This window comes from Rhinoderma darwinii, chromosome 12, assembly GCF_050947455.1.
Source record: "Rhinoderma darwinii isolate aRhiDar2 chromosome 12, aRhiDar2.hap1, whole genome shotgun sequence".
Classification (NCBI taxonomy): domain Eukaryota; kingdom Metazoa; phylum Chordata; class Amphibia; order Anura; family Rhinodermatidae; genus Rhinoderma; species Rhinoderma darwinii.
The window spans coordinates 3,544,048-3,564,366 of NC_134698.1; the positions used below are offsets into that span (position 1 = coordinate 3,544,048).

At 35.5% G+C, this 20,319-nt stretch overlaps 2 protein-coding genes across 5 annotated transcripts in view; both read right to left on the reverse strand.

Annotated features, from left to right (window-relative positions):
- Positions 1-20,319, reverse strand: part of DUSP23 (dual specificity phosphatase 23) — a 395,843-nt gene that overhangs the window by 295,853 nt on the left and 79,671 nt on the right. The gene's annotated exons all lie outside the window — the stretch shown is intronic.
- SEMA6C (semaphorin 6C) overlaps positions 1-20,319 on the reverse strand; it is a 167,231-nt gene that overhangs the window by 96,925 nt on the left and 49,987 nt on the right. For all 4 annotated transcript variants that reach the window (XM_075844749.1, XM_075844747.1, XM_075844748.1 and 1 more), the window contains exon 2: positions 11,490-11,539. The gene's annotated coding sequence lies outside the window, so the exon portion shown is untranslated. The remainder of the gene's footprint in view (positions 1-11,489; positions 11,540-20,319) is intronic.

Here is a 20,319-nt window from a genome sequence, read left to right on the forward strand (position 1 = left end):
ACTATAATACTGCCCCCTATATACAAGAATATTACTACTATAATACTGCCCCTATATACAAGAATATAACTACTATAATACTGCTCCTATATACAAGAATATAACTACTATAATACTGCCTCCTATATACAAGAATATAACTACTATAATACTGTACCTATATACAAGAATATAACTACTATAATACTGCCCCCTATATACAGGAATATAACTACTATAATACTGCCCCCTATATACAAGAATATAACTACTATAATACTGCCCCCTATATACAAGAATATAACGACTATATTACTGCCCCCTATATAAAAGAATATAACTACTATAATACTGCCCCTATATACAAGAATATAACTACTATAATACTGCCCCCTATATACAAGAATATAACTACTATAATACTACTCCTATGTACAAGAATATAACTACTATAATACTACTCCTATATGCAAGAATATAACTACTATAATACTGCCTTTATATGCAAGAATATAACTACTATAATACTGCCTCTATATACAAGAATATAACTACTATAATACTGCTCCCTATATACAAGAATATAACTACTATAATACTGCTCCTATATACAAGAACATAACTACTATAATACTGCCCCCTATATACAAGAATATAACTACTATAATACTGCTCCTATATATAAGAATATAACTACTATAATACTGCCCCCTATATACAAGAATATAATTACTATAATACTGCCCCTATATACAAGACTATAACTACTATAGTACTGCTCCTATATACAATAATATAACTACTATAATACTGCTCCTATATACAAGAATATAACTACTATAATACTGCCCCCTATATACAAGAATATAACTACTATAATACTGCCCCCTATATACAAGAATATAACTACTATAATACTGCTCCTATATACAAGAATATAACTACTATAATACTGCTCCTATATACAAGAATATAACTACTATAATACTGCTCCTATATACAAGAATATAACTACTATAATACTGCCTCCTATATACAAGAATATAACTACTATAATACTGCCCCTATATACAAGAATATAACTACTATAATACTGCCCCTATATACAAGACTATAACTACTATAATACTGCCTCCTATATACAAGAATATAACTACTATAATACTGCTCCCTATATACAAGAATATAACTACTATAATACTGCTCCCTATGTACAAGAATATGACTACTATAATATTGCCTCCTATATACAAGAATATAACTACTATAATACTGCTCCTATTTACAAGAATATATCTACTATAATACTGCCCCCTATATACAAGAATATAACTACTATAATACTGCCCCTATATACAAGAATATAACTACTATAATACTGCTCCTATATACAAGAATATAACTACTAGAATACTGCTCCTATATACAAGAATATAACTACTATAATACTGATCCTATATACAAGAATATAACTACTATAATACTGCTCCTATATACAAGAATATAACTACTATAATACTGCTCCTATATACAAGAATATAACTACTATAATACTGCCTCCTATATACAAGAATATAACTACTATAATACTGCCTCCTATATACAAGAATATAACTACTATAATACTGTACCTATATACAAGAATATAACTACTATAATACTGCCCCCTATATACAGGAATATAACTACTATAATACTGCCCCCTATATACAAGAATATAACTACTATAATACTACTCCTATGTACAAGAATATAACTACTATAATACTACTCCTATATACAAGAATATAACTACTATAATACTGCCTCTATATGCAAGAATATAATTACTATAATACTGCCCCCTATATACAATATAACTACTATAATACTGCCTCTATATACAAGAATATAACTACTATAATACTGCTCCCTATATACAAGAATATAACTACTATAATACTGCCCCTATATACAAGAATATAACTACTATAATACTTCCCCTATATACAAGAATATAACTACTATAATACTTCCCCTATATACAAGAATATAACTACTATAATACTGCTCCCTATATACAAGAATATAACTACTATAATACTGCTCCTATATACAAGAACATAACTACTATAATACTGCCCCCTATATACAAGAATATAAAGACTATAATACTGCTCCTATATATAAGAATATAACTACTATAATACTGCCCCCTATATACAAGAATAGAATTACTATAATACTGCCCCTATATACAAGACTATAACTACTATAGTACTGCTCCTATATACAATAATATAACTACTATAATACTGCCTCCTATATACAAGAATATAACTACTATAATACTGCCCCTATATACAAGAATATAACTACTATAATACTGCCTCCTATATACAAGAATATAACTACTATAATACTGCTCCCTATATACAAGAATATAACTACTATAATACTGCTCCCTATGTACAAGAATATGACTACTATAATATTGCCTCCTATATACAAGAATATAACTACTATAATACTGCTCCTATTTACAAGAATATATCTACTATAATACTGCCCCCTATATACAAGAATATAACTACTATAATACTGCCCCTATATACAAGAATATAACTACTATAATACTGCTCCTATATACAAGAATATAACTACTATAATACTGCTCCTATATACAAGAATATAACTACTATAATACTGCCTCCTATATACAAGAATATAACTACTATAATACTGCCCCCATTATACAAGAATATAACTACTATAATACTGCACCTATATACAAGAATATAACTACTATAATACTGCCCCCTATATTCAAGAATATAACTACTATAATACTGCCCCTATATACAAGAATATAACTACTATAATACTGCCCCCTATATACAAGAATATAACTACTATAATACTGCCCCCTATATACAATATAACTACTATAATACTGCCTCCTATATACAAGAATATAACGACTATAATACTGATCCTATATACAAGAATATAACTACTATAATACTGCTCCTATATACAAGAATATAACTACTATAATACTGCTCCTATATACAAGAATATAACTACTATAATACTGCCTCCTATATACAAGAATATAACTACTATAATTCTGCCCCTATATACAAGAATATAACTACTATAATACTGCAACTATATACAAGAATATAACTACTATAATACTGCCCCCTATATACAGGAATATAACTACTATAATACTGCCCCCTATATACAAGAATATAACTACTATAATACTGCCTCTATATACAAGAATATAACTACTATAATACTGCATCCTATATACAAGAATATAACTACTATAATACTGCCCCCTATATACAAGAATATAACTACTATATTACTGCTCCCTATATAAAAGAATATAACTACTATAATACTGCCCCTATATACAAGAATATAACTACTATAATACTGCCCCTATATACAAGAATATAACTACTATAATACTGCCCCCTATATACAAGAATATAACTACTATAATACTGCCCCCTATATACAAGAATATAACTACTATAATACTGCCCCTATATACAAGAATATAACTACTATAATACTGCCCCCTATATACAGCAATATAACTACTATAATACTGCCCCCTATATACAAGAATATAACTACTATAATACTGCCCCTATATACAAGAATATAACTACTATAATACTGCCCCCTATATACAAGAATATAACTACTATAATACTGCCCCCTATATACAAGAATATAACTACTATAATACTGCACCCTATATACAAGAATATAACTACTATAATACTGCACCTATATACAAGAATATAACTACTATAATACTGCCCCCTATATACAAGAATATAACTACTATAATACTGCTCCTATATACAAGAATATAACTACTATAATACTGCTCCTATGTACAATAATATAACTACTATAATACTGCTCCCTATATACAAGAATATAACTACTATAATACTGCCCACTATATACAAGAATATAACTACTATAATACTACCCCTATATACAAGAATATAACTACTATAATACTGCTCCTATATACAAGAATATAACTACTATAATACTGCTCCTATATACAAGAATATAACTACTATAATACTACCCCTATATACAAGAATATAACTACTATAATACTGCTCCCTATATACAAGAATATAACTACTATAATACTGCCCCTATATACAAGAATAGAACTACTATAATACTGCCTCTATATACAAGAATATAACTACTATAATACTGCCCCCTATATACAAGAATATAACTACTATAATACTGCCCCCCATATACAAGAATATAACTACTATAATACTGCCTCTATATACAAGAATAGAACTACTATAATACTGCCCCCTATATACAAGAATATAACTACTCTAATACTGCCCCCTATATACAAGAATATAACTACTATAATACTGCTCCTATATACAAGAATAGAACTACTATAATACTGCCCCCTATATACAAGAATATAACTACTCTAATACTGCCCCCTATATACAAGAATATAACTACTATAATACTGCTCCTATATACAAGAATATAACTACAATAATACTGCTCCTATATATAAGACTATAACTACTATAATACTGCTCCTATATACCAGAATATAACTACTATAATACTGCCCCTATATACAAGAATATAACTACTATAATACTGCCTCTATATACAAGAATATAACTACTATAATACTACCCCTATATACAAGAATATAACTACTATAATACTGCTCCCTATATACAAGAATATAACTACTATAATACTGCCCCTATATACAAGAATAGAACTACTATAATACTGCCTCTATATACAAGAATATAACTACTATAATACTGCCCCCTATATACAAGAATATAACTACTATAATACTGCCCCCCTATATACAAGAATATAACTACTATAATACTGCCTCTATATACAAGAATAGAACTACTATAATACTGCCCCCTATATACAAGAATATAACTACTCTAATACTGCCCCCTATATACAAGAATATAACTACTATAATACTGCTCCTATATACAAGAATATAACTACTATAATACTGCTCCTATATACAAGAATATAACTACTATAATACTGCCTCCTATATACAAGAATATAACTACTATAATACTGCCCCCTACATACAAGAATATAACTACTATAATACTGTCCCTATATACAAGAATATAACTACTATAATACTGCTCCTATATACAAGAATAGAACTACTATAATACTGCCCCCTATATACAAGAATATAACTACTATAATACTGCACCCTATATACCAGAATATAACTACTATAATACTGCCCCTATATACAAGAATATAACTACTATAATACTGCCTCTATATACAAGAATATAACTACTATAATACTGCCCCTATATACAAGAATATAACTACTATAATACTGCCTCTATATACAAGAATATAACTACTATAATACTGCCCCTATATACAAGAATATAACTACTATAATACTGCCTCCTATATACAAGAATATAACTACTGTAATACTACTCCCTATATACAAGAATATAACTACTATAATACTGCTCCTATATACAAGAATATAACTACTATAATACTGCCTCCTATATACAAGAATATAACTACTATAATACTGCTCCTATATACAAGAATATAACTACTATAATACTACTCCCTATATACAAGAATAGAACTACTATAATACTGCCCCCTATATACAAGAATATAACTACTATAATACTGCCCCCTATATACAAGAATATAACTACTATAATACTGCTCCTATATACAAGAATATAACTACTATAATACTACTCCCTATATACAAGAATAGAACTACTATAATACTGCCCCCTATATACAAGAATATAACTACTATAATACTGCCCCTATATACAAGAATATAACTACTATAATACTGCTCCTATATACAAGAATATAACTACTATAATACTGCCCCTATATACAAGAATATAACTACTATAATACTGCCCCTATATACAAGAATATAACTACTATAATACTGCCCCCTATATACAAGAATATAACTACTATAACAGTGCCCCTATATACAAGAATATAACTACTATAATACTGCCCCCTATATACAAGAATATAACTACTATAATACTGCCCCCTATTATTTTTTATTCATATATATACTTGCTGTAGTGTTATGTGATGACTTCTATACATTAGTGCAGTGTTATATTTCTATCTTAGCCGTGTCTCCGCTCTCAGTATAGACCCGCTGCTGTATCTGACCCTGTAACCCTGGGCCGGCTCCTCTATTCCTAGATGTTTGTGACAGGAAGATAAATTGATGTTGTGTTTCTCATGCTTTTAAGCCAGGGAGACATTATGTCATGATTGTGGCAGCTAGGGGGTTATCTCAACCCAAAATAAAGGGGGGGGGGGGTGTAAATATTTGTTTGCAGATTTATATTACGGGTATTGGGGTACTTATTTGAAGGTTCATTATAAACCCCATAACCGATTATTTAGTGGTTGCCATGCACATTGTTTATAGATAGGGGGCAGGCTCCTCGCTGCCAGGGGCACAGAGTATCGTGGGAATCCAAATAATTGCCAGTCTCCTTATCCCGTCTTATCAGGGATGCCTTGCTTGCTTTCCATCTGGCACTTGTGAGTCTGTGACAAGGACAGACTTGGCCTGTTCTATCTACTGCGCCGCTTATCACCTCCCGCCTGTCTCCTTGGCTCGCGACATTGTACATGGCGGCCATGATACCAGGCTCCTGCCATGTTGCGGTGTGTCCTGTCTGCTGCTAATATAACGCAAATCTAAAAACATGATGGAATTTATAGGCGGTGCCCATTGTCTGCCCCAGACCCACCCTCTAAAGAAATACAGACCCTCAGACCAGACCCCCTATATAAATACAGACCCTCAGACCAGACCCCCTGGCCCGGAAGATTTGCCTGTTCTTCCAGGAGTCCGGGAGATATGCCTGCTCTTCCAGGAGTCCGGGAGATTTGCCTGCTCTTCCAGGAGTCCAGGAGATTTGCCTGCTCTTCCAGGAGTCCGGGAGATTTGCCTGCTCTTCCAGGAGTCCAGGAGATTTGCCTGCTCTTCCAGGAGTCCGGGAGATTTGCCTGCTCTTCCAGGAGTTCGGGAGATTTGCCTGCTCTTCCAGGAGTCCAGGAGATTTGCCTGCTCTTCCAGGAGTCCGGGAGATTTGCCTGCTCTTCCAGGAGTCCGGGAGATTTGCCTGCTCTTCCAGGAGTCCGGGAGATTTGCCTGCTCTTCCAGGAGTCCAGGAGATTTGCCTGCTCTTCCTTGAGTCCAGGAGATTTGCCTGCTCTTCCAGGAGTCCAGGAGATTTGCTTGCTCTTCCAGGAGTCCGGGAGATTTGCCTGCTCTTCCAGGAGTCCGGGAGATTTGCCTGCTCTTCCAGGTCAGAAGTTTTGATCAGTGGGGGTCCGAGCACTGAAGCGCCCACCGATCGCTAAGACAAAGTGGCAGAAGCAACACCTCGGAGCGGTGTATGCTCTGCTTTCCTCGGAGAGGTGTACGCTGGGCTTTCCTTAGAGCGGTATACACTCAGCTTTCCTCGAAGCAACAAAAAGTCTATGAGTCCGTACACCGAGGAAAGCCGTTCAGAAACTAAGCGGCACATCGCTCACCCAGTTGCTTCTGCCACTTCGTCTCAGCGATCGGTGGCGGCCTCAGTGCTCGGACCCCCACCGATCAGAACTTCTGAAATGTCGCTATGACATGTCAAAAGTTTTTTAAAAGTTTCGTTACCCTTTAGTAATCCATACATGGTAACTCTACGGTATAATACATCTATCACTTCTGATACATAGGCCGGGCAGTATTGCTCGTTACAATTACACCTCACACATTGAGCAGGGTAGCGGAGCTAATGAGGAAGGTTCATGCTCCTAATCCCTCTGGGTCCAGCTGGTTAATCCCGGTGATGTTCTTCCAGTTAACAGCTCCAGATTAGCTGAAGAACAGATCTTAGTGCTGGGAAACTGCTTATCACCTAGTGCCCATTCCATGCCCTCAGCTCAACAGGATTAAACAGATTAATATATCACATGCTCTGCCACCCACAATAATCTCCCGGTGACCCTGCCCGCCTCCGCCAGGTACAGGGAGAGGTTTACAGGGCCTACGTTCTGCTTCTTGACCCGAAGTGGTCATTTTGAGGGTGACCCACAAGGGCTCATCCCAGATTTAGCTAATGTTAGAGATGAAGGGCTTAAATTTAAGAAAGTGGAGGATGGGGCGGACATATTCCTATATCCACGACTCAGTGGGTAAGGAGGACCACTGCCACCTTAATGGATGCTGAGATATGGGGAGCTGTATGATGAGATCCCGACATGGTGGTTATACTTTAACACATGGAGAGGACAAGGTGGTCACCGGGGATTTTCTTTCCCCGGCTAACACTATCTGCTGATTCTAATTTATTTTTGACCCTGCAGAGCCACCGTATTGTCATCGGTGACCACCGCTTCCCTCCATGCCAGAGACGGGAACAGGTTAAAGAGGTTATCCCAATAAGACAACCCCTTTCTATAGGTCCCTTTAGCTCAGATGGATGTCATATGGGCGGTCCACCACTTGGGACCCCCTCCATTGGCCAAAGTGGAGAGCAGATAACAAAAAGAGGCTCTCGCTCCGGCGGACATGGCCCATCCACGTATTATATGTTCGGCCATTCTTTTAGCCGCAACTTGTCCAGTTGATATCAAAGGCCAAACCCGTGGAAATCAGTGGATTGGCAGGCCAGCATCATATAGGACAATCCCTTTAAGCAACTGTGCAATGTAGGAGCATCAACAAACAGCTCCTCATAGCTCAGCTTCCTGGAGCCCTGTAAGTGTGGCATGGGGGAGAATGGGATATTGGGGTTATCAGAAACCACACCTGAATTTTTAGGTGGAGTTGAGCTTTAAATGCCATAATAATGAATAAGTAAAGTAAAAGGGGCGGGGTTGTGACAACTTATATTTTTCTCCCCCAGAAAATAGAGTCATTAGCATTCTCTGTAAGCGCCAGGCATCTCATGGGGTGATCTTAATGTTGGGTGGAGCGATATTTCTTCTCTGTATGACTGCTCTCTGTGATCTCTCGCCTGAGCCGGCGCGCTCTTAGATCTCTCGGCTGCGGCGCTCGGGGAGACGTGTCTGTGGAGCGCTCTGACGCAGCTTCCTCACTCGACTAAAAGGGACTCGGAGACAATGAGGTTTATTTATTATACATTAAAAGTAACCGTACTCCGCTGTAGAATCACTTCGACTGACGGAGTGGCGCAGCTTCTCATGGCAGCTCCGCACAACGCAGCTTCGTGTCCATGTCTCGGACACAGGTCCCGGGTGTAATGTGTCCTGTACGAGGGACTTTAAAGGGGGGAGTATAGAACCTGAGCAGAAAGAACTGAGGTCTACAGATATATCCTCTGCCGGGGGGGGGGATCGACTAGTCATGTCTGCTCAGTACAGACAGGATAAATGGAATATGTCCGCCATAGAAAATCCTTCCGTGATTTATCCTGCGGCACTCCAGAAATATCTCACAGCTTGAACTGGAGAGAAGCCTGTCGTACTCGTGGCGTAATTGGCTGATATGTTCCAATATGGTGGTCATGTGACGACTATTACAACAACTCTCAAGTGGTAGTCACCCAGCTTTCCCGGCCCCCCGGTATACAGTAATACACCCCTGTTCACAAATTACTGTAGATTGGCCATTGAGAAGTCAGGAAAAGCTGGGTGGCCTTAATGGCGGACATATTGGTTGTTACCCAGCTTTCCCGGGTTCGCTCTACCGTAGTCCCTTTGATCGCGGGTAACGTATGGGGTGTAGATCTTCCCTGAAGAAGCCGCCGCTGAGGGTTTCGGTGACGGATCGGAGCATTTATTTGGTATTCAGCGCCTTCCCTCGGAGAGATTTGTTTTGCTCTTTTATGTGGCAGCCATGAATATGAATGAATGTGATTTATCGAGGCTGCGCGCGTCCTGTTTTATTGGAGAAACCTGTGTTTTGTGCATTATTAGCGAAGCCGAGGAACCCAAACAGAGGCGGCCCGACCTTTGCGGCCCCCACATCACTTCTTGTTATGCCGCCTCGTTTGTCTTTTTCTTTCATGGAGAAATTCCTTTATCGTACCAGGTGGGAAACACCGGAAAACTGCCCGGACTCATCCCCGTAGAGAGACTATTAAAAGGGGTTCCCGCTTTTATAGATGTGACCAATTCTTTGTGTATCAGCTTGGAAAATTTTTGCTTGCTGTCAGCGAATGGAAGCATTTTTGGTGTCACGAACTCGCGCTGCTCATACAGGTGCCCCGGCTTGTTACAGTGTAACAGCAGTGTGAGAAGGATGTTAAAAAAGGAAAAATGTTTCCATTCATTCACTGACAGCAAGCAGAGATATTGAACAATTTAAAGAATTTTTTTTTTGCAGACTCTAATACTGATAACAAACAATATCTGATCGATGGGGGTCCGACTCCTGGCACCCTCACCGATCAGCTGAATGAAGGGGCTGTTCACCTTAACAAGTCACAGCGCCATAAATTAGGTTGTGGCTGTGCCTGGTACTGCAGCTCCCAATAAATTATTCCCATTCAAGTGAATAGTACTGAGCTGCAGTGCCAGACACAGGCACTACACTACGCACGGGGTGGTGGGAGTCGGACCCCTACCAATCAAATATTGATGGCTTATCCTGAGAACATTTCTGAGCTTTTCATTATACGATAGCCCTTTAAAAAACATAACATCTCTGTGTGCTACTACCCACAGTTATCAGCCAGTTTCCGGTATGCCATTGTGTAGTCGCTATTGCATGTAGTATTTTTGTATTGTTATGTAGCTGGGGTAACGGCTTCGATGTAGGAGATCGGCCCTACTACCGGGGTCAGCACTATGTAAACCTGGGCAAATGCCAGTGACAACGGACTTTGGGGGCCCCTCTGAACTAGACGATGAATAAATAATCTAAAAAATGACTCAACTTCAAACACAAAGATGGACGCACTTTCAATTTATTACAGTTCGTAAAAAACTAGAGGGCGCTGTTGTACCCACTAAACAACCTCCTATGGTGCTGGTCAGGAAGGACGGAACAAAGCTTGTAACTTAGGTCCCTCCCACTGTGGGAACCTTCTAGCCATTCAGCCGAGCTCAGAGAGGTCACATGACACACTTCCCTACAGCTCTGATGCCTCAGCATGGTTTGTATAGTCAGGAACTTTTTCTGGTCTTATAACCGGCGTATCGGGGTCATGGATCGGGAGAAGTTGGACAGTCTGGTTCAGATTTAATAGGACGTCGTATTCATATAATAGTCTACAAGAAACTTGTGATGGTGAACTGTTCCTTTAAGGAATTTTTTTGATGGACTATCCGTTAACTGCTCATAAAACAGCCGAGAAAGTGACGGTCAGACTGCAGAAGCTCCATACGATTGGACCGTTGCTCCACTGCGCGGCCGAGAGAAGCCGCGTGACGGAGACGGGTTAGGGTCTTACCTTAGTGCTGCTCAGGGTGGACGGAAGGGTCTTCAACGATGACTGTAAATCTGAAATACAAGTAAAATTATGGTGAGGATGGACCACTCCGAACCACAGAAAACCAAATATTACCAAGAAGGAGCGGCGCTACCGACCCAATCCACCCAACAACCGCCAAGGATTCGATGATACAGTCAAAGAATTTCCTAAATTTGGATCCTTTCCATGGAAATTACGGTTAATAGTTGTGAGGACTAGTGGAAGTAATCGTATATACCCGCGATGGATTCCTTCTAATATGAGGCGAGAGTTTATAGGAGCTCCGCAGACAACGACACAGCCTTAATGGGCCGGTCTATCAACTCCCAACATGAACCAAACATGAAAATGCTGCATAGAACATATATTTATAGACCCGCTATCGCTTTATAATACTCCTCTCTCCCATCACAGCAGCAATTATAATCTGACATATATAATTATATACAGAAGATACCCAGGTTATACCAGCATGCTCCATATCACTATATACAAGAAGATGTATAACTTATACCAGCTGTACATATATAATTATATACAGAAGATACCCAGGTTATACCAGCATGCTCCATATCACTATATACAAGAAGATGTATAACTTATACCAGCTGTACATATATAATTATATACAGAATATACCCAGGTTATACCAGCATGCTCCATATCACTATATACAAGAAGATGTATAACTTATACCAGCTGTACATATATAATTATATACAGAAGATACCCAGGTTATACCAGCATGCTCCATATCAGTATATACAAGAATATGTATAACTTATACCAGCTGTACATATATAATTATATACAGAAGATACCCAGGTTATACCAGCATGTTCCATATCACTATATACAAGAAGATGTGTAACTTATACCAGCTGTACATATATAATTATATACAGAAGATACCCAGGTTATACCAGCATGCTCCATATCACTATATACAGGAAGATGTATGACTTATACCAGCTGTACATATATAATTATATACAGAAGATCCCCAGGTTATACCAGCATGCTCCATATCACTATATACAAGAAGATGTATAACTTATACCAGCTGTACATATATAATTATATACAGAAGATACCCAGGTTACACCAGCATGCTCTATATCACTATATACAGGAAGATGTGTAACTTATACCAGCTGTACATATATAATTATATACAGGAGATACCCAGGTTATACCGGCATGCTCCATATCACTATATACAAGAAGATGTATAACTTATACCAGCTGTACATATATAATTATATACAGAAGATACCCAGGTTATACCAGCATGCTCCATATCACTATATACAGGAAGATGTATAACTTATACCAGCTGTACATATATAATTATATACAGGAGATACCCAGGTTATACCAGCGTGCTCCATATCACTATATACAAGAAGATGTATAACTTATACCAGCTGTACATATATAATTATATACAGAAGATACCCAGGTTATACCAGCATGCTCCATATCACTATATACAAGAAGATGTATAACTTATACCAGCTGTACATATATAATTATATACAGAAGATACCCAGGTTATATCAGCATGCTCCATATCACTATATACAAGAAGAAGTATAAGTTATACCAGCTGTAAATATATAATTATATACAGAAGATACCCAGGTTATACCAGCATGCTCCATATCACCATATACAAGAAGATGTATAACTTATACCAGCTGTACATATATAATTATATACAGAAGATACCCAGGTTATACCAGCATGCTCCATATCACCATATACAAGAAGATGTATAACTTATACCAGCTGTAAATATATAATTATATACAGAAGATACCCAGGTTATACCAGCATGCTCCATATCACTATATACAAGAAGAAGTATAAGTTATACCAGCTGTAAATATATAATTATATACAGAAGATACCCAGGTTATACCAGAATGCTCCATATCACTATATACAAGAAGATGTATAACTTATACCAGCTGTACATATATAATTATATACGGAAGATACCCAGGTTATACCAGCATGCTCCATATCACTATATACAGAAGATGTATAACTTATACCAGCTGTACATATATAATTATATACAGAAGATACCCAGGTTATACCAGCATGCTCCATATCACTATATACAAGAAGATGTATAACTTATACCAGCCATACATATATAATTATATACAGAAGATACCCAGGTTATACCAGCGTGCTCCATATCATTATATACAAGAAGATGTATAACTTATACCAGCTGTAAATATATAATTATATACAGAAGATACCCAGGTTATACCAGCATGCTCCATATCACTTCATACAAGAAGATGTATAACTTATACCAGCTGTACATATATAATTATATACAGAAGATACCCAGGTTATACCAGCATGCTCCATATCACTATATACAAGAAGAAGTATAACTTATACCAGCTGTACATATATAATTATATACAGACGATACCCAGGTTATACCAGCATGCTCCATATTACTATATACAGGAAGATGTATAACTTATACCAGCTGTACATATATAATTATCTACAGGAGATACCCAGGTTATACCAGCATGCTCCATATCACTATATACAAGAAGATGTATAACTTATACCAGCTGTGCATATATAATTATATACAGAAGATACCCAGGTTATACCAGCATGCTCCATATCACTATATACAAGAAGATGTATAACTTATACCAGCTGTACATATATAATTATATATAGAAGATACCCAGGTTATACCAGCATGCTCCATATCACTATATACAAGAAGATGTATAACTCATACCAGCTGTACATATATAATTATATACAGAAGATAACCAGGTTATACCAGCATTCTCCATATCACTATATACAAGAAGATGTATAACTTATACCAGCTGTACATATATAATTATATACAGAAGATACCCAGGTTATACCAGCATGCTCCATATCACGATATACAAGAAGATATATAACTTATACCAGCTGTACATATATAATTATATAAAGAAGATACCCAGGTTATACCAGCATGCTCCATATCACTATATACAAGAAGATATATAACTTATACCAGCTGTACATATATAATTATATAAAGAAGATACCCAGGTTATACCAGCATGCTCCATATCACTATATACAAGAAGATGTATAACTTATACCAGCTGTACATATATAATTATATACAGAAGATACCCGGGTTATACCAGCATGCTCCATATCACTATATACAAGAAGATGTATAACTTATACCAGCTGTACATATATAATTATATACAGAAGATACCCAGGTTATACCAGCATGCTCCATATCACTATATACAGGAAGATGTATAACTTATACCAGCTGTACATATATAATTATATACAGAAGATACCCAGGTTATACCAGCATGCTCCATATCACTATATACAGGAAGATGTATAACTTATACCAGCTATACATATATAATTATATACAGAAGATACCCAGGTTATACCAGCTGTACATATATAATTATATACAGAAGATACCCAGGTTATACCAGCATGCTCCATATCACTATATACAAGAAGATGTATAACTTATACCAGCTGTACATATATAATTATATACAGAAGATACCCAGGTTATACCAGCATGCTCCATATCACTATATACAAGAAGATGTATAACTTATACCAGCTGTACATATATAATTATATACAGAAGATACCCAGGTTATACCAGCATGCTCCATATCACTATATACAAGAAGATGTGTAACTTATACCAGCTGTACATATATAATTATATACAGGAGATACCCAGGTTATACCAGCATGCTCCATATCACTATATACAGGCAGATGTATAACTTATACCAGCTGTACATATATAATTATATACAGAAGATACCCAGGTTATACCAGCATGCTCCATATCACTATATACAAGAAGATGTATAACTTATACCAGCTGTACATATATAATTATATACAGAAGATACCCAGGTTATACCAGCATGCTCCATATCACTATATACAAGAAGATGTATAACTTATACCAGCTGTACATATATAATTATATACAGAAGATGCCCAGGTTATACCAGCATGCTCCAGATCACTATATACAAGAAGATGTATAACTTATACCAGCTGTACATATATAATTATATACAGAAGATACCCAGTTTATACCAGCATGCTCCATATCACTATATACAAGAAGATGTATAACTTATACCAGCTGTACATATATAATTATATACAGAAGATGCCCAGGTTATACCAGCATGCTCCATATCACTATATACAAGAAGATGTATAACTTATACCAGCTGTACATATATAATTATATACAGAAGATGCCCAGGTTATACCAGCATGCTCCATATCACTATATACAAGAAGATGTATAACTTATACCAGCTGTACATATATAATTATATACAGAAGATGCCCAGGTTATACCAGCATGCTCCAAATCACTATATACAAGAAGATGTATAACTTATACCAGCTGTACATATATAATTATATACAGAAGATACCCAGGTTATACCAGCATGCTCCATATCACTATATACAAGAAGATGTATAACTTATACCAGCTGTACATATATAATTATATACAGAAGATACCCAGGTTATACCAGCATGCTCCATATCACTATATACAGGTAGATGTATAACTTATTCCAGCTGTACATATATAATTATATACAGAAGATACCCAGTTTATACCAGCATGCTCCATATCACTATATAAAAGAAGATATATAACTTATACCAGCTGTACATATATAATTATATACAGAAGATACCCAGGTTATACCAGCATGCTCCATATCACTATATACAGGTAGATGTATAACTTATTCCAGCTGTACATATATAATTATATACAGAAGATACCCAGGTTATACCAGCATGCTCCATATCACTATATACAAGAAGATGTATAACTTATACCAGCTGTACATATATAATTATATACAGAAGATACCCAGGTTATACCAGCATGCTCCATATCACTATATACAAGAAGATGTATAACTTATACCAGCTGTACATATATAATTATATACAGGAGATACCCAGGTTATACCAGCATGCTCCATATCACTATATACAAGAAGATATATAACTTATACCAGCTGTACATATATAATTATATACAGAAGATACCCAGGTTATACCAGCATGCTCCAAATCACTATATACAAGAAGATGTATAACTTATAGCAGCTGTACATATATAATTATATACAGAAGATACCCAGGTTATACCAGCATGCTCCATATTACTATATACAGGAAGATGTATAACTTATACCAGCTGTAACTATATAATTATATACAGAAGATACCCAGGTTATACCAGTATGCTCCATATCACTATATACAAGAAGATGTATAACTTATACCAGCTGTACATATATAATTATATACAGAAGATACACAGGTTATACCAGCATGCTCCATATCACTATATACAAGAAGATGTATAACTTATACCAGCTGTACATATATAATTATATACAGAATATACCCAGGTTATACCAGCATGCTCCATATCACTATATACAGGAAGATGTATAACTCATACCAGCTGTACATATATAATTATATACAGAAGATGCCCAGGTTATACCAGCATGCTCCATATCACTATATACAGGAAGATGTATAACTTATACCAGCTGTACATATATAATTATATACAGAAGATACCCAGGTTATACCAGCATGCTCCATATCACTATATACAAGAAGATGTATAACTTATACCAGCTGTACATATATAATTATATACAGAATATACCCAGGTTATACCAGCATGCTCCATATCACTATATACAAGAAGATCTATAACTTATACCAGCTGTACATATATAATTATATACAGAATATACCCAGGTTATACCAGCATGCTCCATATCACTGTATACAAGAAGATGTATAACTTATACCAGCTGTACATATATAATTATATACTGAAGATACCCAGGTTATACCAGCATGCTCCATATCACTGTATACAAGAAGATGTATAACTTATACCAGCTGTACATATATAATTATATACAGGAGATACCCAGGTTATACCAGCATGCTCCATATCACTATATACAAGAAGATGTATAACTTATACCAGCTGTACATATATAATTATATACAGAAGATACCCAGGTTATACCAGCATGCTCCATATCACTATATACAAGAAGATGTATAACATATACCAGCTGTACATATATAATTATATACAGAAGATACCCAGGTTATACCAGCATGCTCCATATCACTATATACAAGAAGATGTATAACTTATACCAGCTGTACATATATAATTATATACAGAAGATACCCAGGTTATACCAGCATGCTCCATATCCCTATATACAAGAAGATGTATAACTTATACCAGCTGTACATATATAATTATATACAGAATATACCCAGGTTATACCAGCATGCTCCATATCACTATATACAAGAAGAAGTATAACTTATACCAGCTGCACATATATAATTATATACAGAATATACCCAGGTTATACCAGCATGCTCCATATCACTATATACAGGAAGATGTATAACTTATACCAGCTGTACATATATAATTATATACAGGAGATACCCGGGTTATACCAGCATGCTCCATATCACTATATACAAGAAGATGTATAACTTATACCAGCTGTACATATATAATTATATACAGATAATACCCAGGTTATACTAGCATGCTTCATATCACTATATACAAGAAGATGTATAACTTATACCAGCTGTATGTATATAATTATATACAGAATATACCCAGGTTATACCAGCATGCTCCATATCACTATATACAAGAAGATGTATAACTTATACCAGCTGTACATATATAATTATATACAGGAGATACCCAGGTTATACCAGCATGCTCCATATCACTATATACAAGAAGATGTATAACTTATACCAGCTGTACATATATAATTATATACAGAAAATACCCAGGTTATACCAGCATGCTTCATATCACTATATACAGGAAGATGTATAAACTTATACCAGCTGTACATATATAATTATATACAGAAGATACCCGGGTTATACCAGCATGCTGCATATCACTATATACAAGAAGATGTATAACTTATACCAGCTGTACATATATAATTATATACAGAAGATACCCAGGTTATACCAGCATGCTCCATATCACTATATACAAGAAGATGTATAACTTATACCAGCTGTACATATATAATTATATACAGAAGATACCCAGGTTATACCAGCATGCTCCATATCACTATATACAAGAAGATGTGTAACTTATACCAGCTGTACATATATAATTATATACAGAAGATACCCAGGTTATACCAGCATGCTCTATATCACTATATACAAGAAGATGTATAATATACTAGCTGTACATATATAATTATATACAGAAGATACCCAGGTTATACCAGCATGCTCCATATCACTATATACAGGAAGATGTATAACTTATACCAGCTGTACATATATAATTATATACAGAAGATACCCAGGTTATACCAGCATGCTCCATATCACTATATACAAGAAGATGTGTAACTTATACCAGCTGTACATATATAATTATATACAGAAGATACCCAGGTTATACCAGCATGCTCCATATCACTATATACAAGATGTATAACTTATACCAGCTGTATGTATATAATTATATACAGAATATACCCAGGTTATACCAGCATGCTCCATATCACTATATACAAGAAGATGTATAACTTATACCAGCTGTACATATATAATTATATACAGGAGATACCCAGGTTATACCAGCATGCTCCATATCACTATATACAAGAAGATGTATAACTTATACCAGCTGTACATATATAATTATATACAGAAAATACCCAGGTTATACCAGCATGCTTCATATCACTATATACAGGAAGATGTATAAACTTATACCAGCTGTACATATATAATTATATACAGAAGATACCCGGGTTATACCAGCATGCTGCATATCACTATATACAAGAAGATGTATAACTTATACCAGCTGTACATATATAATTATATACAGAAGATACCCAGGTTATACCAGCATGCTCCATATCACTATATACAAGAAGATGTATAACTTATACCAGCTGTACATATATAATTATATACAGAAGATACCCAGGTTATACCAGCATGCTCCATATCACTATATACAAGAAGATGTGTAACTTATACCAGCTGTACATATATAATTATATACAGAAGATACCCAGGTTATACCAGCATGCTCCATATCACTATATACAGGAAGATGTATAACTTATACCAGCTGTACATATATAATTATATACAGAAGATACCCAGGTTATACCAGCATGCTCCATATCACTGTATACAAGAAGATGTATAACTTATACCAGCTGTACATATATAATTATATACAGAAGATGCCCAGGTTATACCAGCATGCTCCATATCACTATATACAAGAAGATGTGTAACTTATACCAGCTGTACATATATAATTATATACAGAAGATACCCAGGTTATACCAGCATGCTCCATATCACTATATACAGGAAGATGTATAACTTATACCAGCTGTACATATATAATTATATATAGAGGATACCCAGGTTATACCAGCATGCTCCATATCACTATATACAAGAAGATGTATAACTTATACCAGCTGTACATATATAATTATATACAGAAGATACCCAGGTTATACCAGCATGCTCCATATCACTATATACAAGAAGATGTATAACTTATACCAGCTCTACATATATAATTATATACAGGAGATAACCAGGTTATACCAGCATGCTGCATATCACT